At 42.4% G+C, this 5543-nt stretch overlaps 1 long non-coding RNA gene across 1 annotated transcript in view; it reads left to right on the top strand.

Moving 5' to 3' along the window:
• The first annotated feature begins 225 nt into the window (after positions 1-225).
• Positions 226-5543, top strand: part of LOC106147925 — a 13768-nt gene continuing 8450 nt past the window's right edge. The window contains exons 1-2 of the long non-coding RNA XR_001232959.1: positions 226-338; positions 691-823. This is a non-coding gene — a long non-coding RNA (uncharacterized LOC106147925). The remainder of the gene's footprint in view (positions 339-690; positions 824-5543) is intronic.

Raw genomic sequence — 5543 nt, forward strand, 5'->3', positions numbered from 1 at the left:
GTGCGCCACCACGCCCCGCTCTCAGGTTTGATGTTGAATGCTGCCTGTTTTCTCTTTTCCCTCCCGAGATGCGGTTTCCGCTGAGCACGTACTTTCTCCCGACTGTTCGGGTCTCTGCTCTGAGTCAGACACTGTGAGGACTGCAGAGACTGCGCGCTGAGCCCGGGAGCCACGTCTCGGAGAGCCGTTGTCCAGGGACCTGAACAGCGCCTCGGGGAAGCGGGAAAGGCGTCCTGGAGAACGGAAAGTGCGAGTCCCGTGTTAGAAGAATAAAGGAAGCCCTCCGGTGTGCAGGAGGAGACAGTGTCGGAAGAGGAGCTCATCAGTGGCGATGCAAGGTGACAGCACTACACTGGTGACAGAGACTCCTGGGGAAGGCCCTGCGTGGCAGCTCTGCCCCGGGGTCGGCCCTGGGACTCCTGCAGCCAAGCCCGCAGCACCAGCGGGTCCTTGTTCTTCCTCATTCGAGCTCAGATGTGGCTTTTGGAGACCCAGGTGACCTTTACCCATCAGCTGAGGTTTGCAAGGAATACGAAATACATTTGCCTAAACTACCCTAACCGAAGTGTGTGAATAATTGGTAGAATTTCAGTCTGGTGAAACAGTTCTTGAAAGTGGGGGTGGGTGGCAGAAATGGGTCACATGGGTTCTCCCTGGTGATGGCTTTGTGTCTGTCTGTCTATCTGTAAGGCGAGGGAAGATGCTACAGGTGCAGAGGGCGGATCTGGAGCTGAGCAAGAAGAGCAGTTGGAAGAAGCAAAGAAAGGGCTCGCTCAGCCACCGTGGGAAATTCCTCCTCATTTTCCTCCTTCCTGGCACTGAGGTGAGTGCTAGCACACAGGCTGAGGAAGCAGAGCATTTGGTCTGAGCACCTAAAATACCTTCCTGGGCTGTTTGAGCCCCTGCCTTTTGGCAGACATTTTAAAATTTTGTTCCCTCATTCATTTGATTCTACCCGGATATATCATGCGTTGCTATGGGAATTATATCCCCAAACACACAACAGTACCTTACATCTTCTTTGTCACAATGTTCCCAAGTCATATTGCATAAAAGTGTGTTTATTTAGTTAGTTATTCGGGCACAGAAGACTGAACCCGGGGCCTTCGCACTGAGCTACGTGCCCAGTCTTTAATTTCAAGATAGGGTCTTGCTGAATTGCTAAATTGCCCACGATGGACTGGGACATGTGATCCTCGGGCTTCAGCCTCCCAGAGGGCTGGGATAAGCACCGACAAACCGGATTTATTGGAGTTCTGAAGCCTGGTAAGCCCTAGATGAAGGTGTCGGTGAGTCTGGTTTCTTGGTGAGGGCCCTCTTCCCGATTTACAGAACCTGGAAGCTACTGCTGGCTTGCTGAGTCCTCATACACAAAGACAGTGCTCTGATCTTTCCTTACAGGGATGCTAATTTTATCATGGGAAACCACCCTACTGATTTCATTGAAACCTGAGAATTGTCAGAGGCCCCAGCTCCAAATATCAGCATGGAGCACTTAAGACTTAATGTGAGCCAGACATGGTGGCACACACCTGTAATCTGAGTGCTTGGGGGGCTGAGGCAGGAGGACTGCAGCAAGTTTGAGGTCAGCCTAGACTACATAGTGAGTTCAAGACCAGCCTGAACTACATAGTGAGACCCTATCTAAACAAAACAAACTAAAACAAAACAAAAAGCCCAACAACAACAAAAAGGATTTTTTAGCATGAATGTGTGTGAGGGGAGGGTCAAACATCCAGTCCTGACCTCCAGGAAGATGGTGGAGCAGGGAGCATAGAGAAAGAGCCTTTCTGAGAATTGGTGTCCAGACACTGGACTATAGCAAGATGAACAAGAGAAGGAGGGAAGTGCGTCCTTGGGATCCAGAAAGGAGCTGAAGTGATAACTGAAGCCCACAGAGAGCATGAAGGGAGAAACTTCAATGATGAAGAAGGAGGTGGCAGACAGCACTTGCTCCTTGAGCCCAACTGTGTGGGGAGGGTGGCTTCAACTCACAGTGACAGCCAGCAACCAGAGAGGCCACAGAGAAGCTCACCAGTGGAGCTGAGCAGAGGACTGCAGTGGCTGGTGAGTTGTTCGCATTCTGACGTCCTACAAGAGAGGATGATTGACTGGGAGCCATCTTGGAGAGGGGCCAGTAATTTGGGACAGAGAGTGGCTGCTGGCTCCACCTAGTGGCTCACAGCTGAGTTCAAACCCACAGGGGGCCCGGGGACTGTTGCTGGCTGCGGAAGTCGGGTTCTAGCCTGCAGCAGTCTGGTTCCAGCCTGCAGCCACAGGCTAGACTGAACTTCAGGGGAAATGGAGGTGCACGCTTGCTGGGGTTGATTGACATAGATCTTGACTCTCAGCCCACATTGTCTACCAGTGGCAGCAGAGACATGCCTTAAAGTGGGCATTTTTTTTTCCTTTCTATTTTTCTTTATTTTCTTTCTCTCATATTGTTTTGTTCATTTATTTGGGTTTTTTGTTTTCTCTTCATTGTGTGCTGTTATTTTTATGTGAGTGTGAACATGCTTTCTAGTTTCTTTGGTTGTTGTTGTTCTGTTCTGTTCTGTTCTGTTCTTGTCTTTACTTCCTCCTCTTCTCTTTGCTTCCTATCTTCTGTACCAGTTTCCCAAAGTTGGCACTATCCTCCTTTGTCTTCCATGCTTGCTTCTTTTCTCTTCCTTTTCTTCTATTTCTCTCTTATTTCTCCCTAACCACTTTTAAATTTTGTCCCTGAGGGTAAAATTGTGATATAGATAGCTCATTTATTGCATACAATTTTCTGGTTCCTTTTAGATTTTATTATATAACTACAAATCTAGTTCAAACAGTTAAAGGTAGCAAATCAGTAATTACCTCAATTTGTCATTTGCTAGGCTATTTGATGCTGCTGTTATTGCTGATTGTACCATTTTAGCCAAGCTGACATAATTGTCCTCAACTGTCTATAATTGAGTAGTTCTTCCTGGTATACTAAGACCGAGATTGCCTAAGATTCATAAAAAATATTATAGTCCAGTGCCAAAGAATCAGGGGCTGGGGAAAGTAGGCAGCAACTTCACATCACCAATAAATAGAAGAGATAGGACCTTGCAACACACTCAAAACCCAAAAGCCAGCTACACCTGAAAGACACCTGAGAAATAGTTTTCCCTTAAGTGTTCTGAATACTAGCAATAATAGTTATTTCTTAAGTGTTCTGAATACTAGCATAGACAATTTACAAGCAACAACACAGGAGCAAAACTAAAAAAAAAAGAAAGAAAGAAAAATAAGACAACAAGGAGATGCTTTAAAAAGATGTAAGCCAACTTCCAGCTCATCAAAGGCAAACCCAGGGAAAAGGAGGTGGAACAATTCAAAAGCCACCCATCTGGACTCTCTGAAGGTGAACAGTGAAAATAATAAGACAAATAAAGGAGGCTCCAGAAAAGTCAAATCAGAAATAATCTCTGAGATAACTACAGAGATGGTGATAACAATGAAAGACATGGTTAGTGACTCAAGAGTAAATATAGGTAAAAATAGAGGAGCAGCAATGGGCATGGTGGCACACACCTGGAATCCCAGCACTCAGGAGGCTGAGGCAGGAGGATCACTGCAAGTTCAAGGCCAGCCTGGGCTACAAAGTGAGTTCGAGGCAAGCCTGAATGGCATAGCAAAATCCTGTCTCAAGACTAATAATAATAAAAATAATGATAGGAGCTTAGAAAAATGATAGAAACCATGAATGCCCAACATAGGAAAGAAATGGAATCCATAAAACAGATTCAAACAGATATACAGGAGATTAAAAGTTCTACTGAAAGAATACACAGCAGAATGAGCCAATATGAGGACAGAATCTCAGATGTAGAAAATAAGATGTGATTAACAATCATAAAAAGATTTCTTAAAAATATCCGGGGACAATGAGAAATTAATCCAACAGCTGATAGGTGATTCAAAGAAGAACATAAGGTTGATTGGCATCAATGAAAAATTAGGAGTGAGAGCTCAAATGGAATAAAAATCCTGTTCAAAGATGTTGTGGCAGAAAACTTCCTTGGCAGGTAAAAAGAACTGACATACAGTAAGGGAGGCATGTAGAACTCCAGTTAGCCATGATAAAGTGCAGCAAGGCATATAATAATTAAGATTCCAGAAATTCAATACAAGAACAAAATACTATACTTGATCTTAGTCAAAAGGCCAAGAAGTGATAAGAACAAAACATTAAAAGCTATTAGACAAAAACATCAAATCACCTATAAAGAAAAACCAATCAGAATCACTAAACACTTCTCAACATGAACCCTCAAGTCAAGGAGAGAATGCAGTGAAGTATTTCATGTCCTAGAAGAAAACAACCTCCAACTCAGATTGATGTATGCCACAAAACTATCTTTCAAAATTGATGGAGAAATAAGATACTTCCATGACAAAGAACACTTGAGGAAATTCATGAATACCAAACCAGCACTCCAAAATGTTCTGAAGGTCATTGAAGACAGATAACAAGGATTATAATTCCATGAACTACAACAGAATGAATCCACCAGGCAAGGCAAACACAAACAGAGAGGGAAAGAAAAGAGGGAACCAACGACAGGAAAATACAATGACAAGGATAACTCAAATATCAGTTCTAACCATCAATGTTAATGGCCTCAATTCATCAATCTAAAGAAATAGAGTAGAAGAATGGGTCAAGAAGCAAGATCCAAAAATATACTGCATACAAGAAACACCTTTAATCAAAAAGAAATTCATAGACTGAAAGTCAAAGGATGGAAAATAATACTCCATGTGACAGGAACCCAGAAAGAGGCGGAAGTAGCTATTCTATTTGCAGACAAAGTGAATTTGAAGCTGAACCTAATTAAGAGAGTGAAAGAAGGTCACTACAACTTGTTAAGGGAAAACTCCAGAGGAAGAGATAACAATCATAAATATATATGCACCAAATGCCTGCACACCCAACTGTTAAAACAAATATTAACAGACATGAAAAATCAAATAAAGATGAAAGCAATTGTAACCAGGGACTGCAATACCCCACTATCACAAATACACAGATCAACTAGACAAAAAATCAGAAATGAAATATTAGAACAGAACCAAACTTTTGAACAAATGGACTTAGTAGATGTCTACAGAGTGTTGCACCCCACAACATCAGAATATACACTCTTCTCAGCTGTACACAGGATGTTCCAAAATGGACCACATAGAACATGCTTAAGTAAATGCAAAGGAATTGGAATTATCCTGTGCATATTATAAGACCATAGTGTAATGAGATTGCAAATCAAAAAAAAAAAAAAAAGAAATTGCAAATCAATGGCAAAAGAAATCACCAGAACTATGTAAACACATGGAAATTAAGTAACGTCTCCTGAAAAAACAATAAATCATGTGTGAAATTAAAGAACAAATTAAACAGTTTCTACAATTAAATAATGCCAATACAACATACCAGAACTCATGGAACACAATAAAAGCAGTCCTGTGATGGAAATTTATAGCAGTAAATACCCACACCAGGAAAACAGAGTGAGTTCAAATAAACACTT

The sequence above is a fragment of the Chinchilla lanigera genome, unplaced genomic scaffold (genome assembly GCF_000276665.1).
Source record: "Chinchilla lanigera isolate Chin_1 unplaced genomic scaffold, ChiLan1.0 scaffold00012, whole genome shotgun sequence".
Classification (NCBI taxonomy): Eukaryota; Metazoa; Chordata; class Mammalia; order Rodentia; family Chinchillidae; genus Chinchilla; species Chinchilla lanigera.